This window comes from Panthera leo, chromosome C1, assembly GCF_018350215.1.
Source record: "Panthera leo isolate Ple1 chromosome C1, P.leo_Ple1_pat1.1, whole genome shotgun sequence".
NCBI lineage: Eukaryota > Metazoa > Chordata > Mammalia > Carnivora > Felidae > Panthera > Panthera leo.
The window spans coordinates 75,898,404-75,900,076 of NC_056686.1; the positions used below are offsets into that span (position 1 = coordinate 75,898,404).

At 36.8% G+C, this 1,673-nt stretch overlaps 1 pseudogene; it reads left to right on the top strand.

The window, feature by feature from the left end:
• The first annotated feature begins 688 nt into the window (after positions 1-688).
• On the top strand, positions 689-1,219 carry LOC122225918 (annotated as a pseudogene).
• Positions 1,220-1,673: the final 454 nt, after the last annotated feature.

The window sequence follows — 1,673 nt, forward strand, 5'->3', positions numbered from 1 at the left end:
AAACCAAATTCAACAATACATTAAAAGGATTAAACACAATGATGAAGTAGGATATATTCTAGGGATTCAAAAGTGGTTCAACACCTGCAAATCAATATGATACACCACATTAACAAAATGAAGATAAGAATCATATAACCACTTGAATAGATGCAGAAAAAGCATTTGACAAATAGCAATTTATGATAAAAACTCTCAACAAAGCAGGTATTGAGGAGATGTACCTCAACATAATGAAGGCCATTGATGACAAGCCCACAGCTAACATCATACTCAATGGGGAAAAGCTGAAAGCTTTTCCTCAAAGATCAGAATCAGGACAAGAATGCCCACTTTTGCCACTTTTATTTAATATGGTATTGGAAGTCCTGGCCAGAGAAGTTAGGCAAGAAAAAGAAAAGACATCTAAACTGGAAAGAAGTAGTAAAACTCACCATTTGCAGATAACATGATACTCTATATAGAAAACCCTAAAGACTCCACCCCAAAACTGTGAAAACTGATAAATGAATTTGGTAAATTTGCAGGACACAAAACCAATATAAAGAAATTGCTTCCATTTCTACATATTAACAATGAACCATCAGAAAGAAAAATTGAGGAAACAATCCCAGGTATAATTACATCAAGGATAATGAAAAACTGCTCGGTCAGATGGGCCGGAGACCCTTCTGGGAGCAACAGCATGATGCTTGTCCAAGGAGAACCCCAAGTCCGGTTCAAACTTGTATTGGTTGGCGATGGTGGTACTGGAAAAACTATGTTCATGAAATGTCATCTGACTGGTGAGTTTGAGAAATATGCAGCCATATTGGGTGTTGAGATCCATCCCTTTGTGTTCCATGACAATAGAGGACCTATTAAGTTCAATATATGGAATACGGCTGGTCAGGGGAAATTTGGTGGGTTAGAGAGATGACTGTTACATCCAAGTCCAGTGTACCATTATAATGTTTGATGTAACATCAAGGGTTTCTTACAAGAACGTGCCTGACTGGCATAGAGATCTGGTACAAATATGTGAAAACATCCCCATCGTGCTGTGTGGCAACAAAGTGGACATCAAGGACAGGAAAGGTACGGCAAAATCTTCCACCATAAGACCAACCTTCAACACTATGACATTTCTGCCAAAAGTAACTACAATTTTGACCAGCCCTTCCTGTGGCTTGTTAGAAAACTAACAAGTGGAACATGTGTTTCATCTATGGGCTGCTGAAGGAGAAGAATGGGCTTCGGAGTGAATGTGACAGTGTATACCCTCATTTTTTGAACCTGCATATTTAGCTGTTTTGGAACACAATTGTTTCCTTTCTGAGTTTCAAATATAAGACTGCTGTAGTCACATCACAGTATCCAGTGGTGAAATCTCATTTGTCACTGTCCTTTCCATTTCTTTTAATTTAGAATTAGAATAAAGTTGTATTTCAAATATCTAAAAAAAAACCCCTGAAATAATTAGAGATAATTTAACCAGTGAGGTGAAAGACCTATTAGACACTATTAGACACTATTAGACTATTAGGCACTAATGAAAGAAATTGAAGAAGATAAATAAATGGAAAGATATTCTGTGCTCATGAATTTGAAGAATTAGTATTGTTAAAATGTCCACACTACCCAAAGCAATCTACAGATTCAGTGCAATCTCTATCAAAATTTCAGTGGCATTT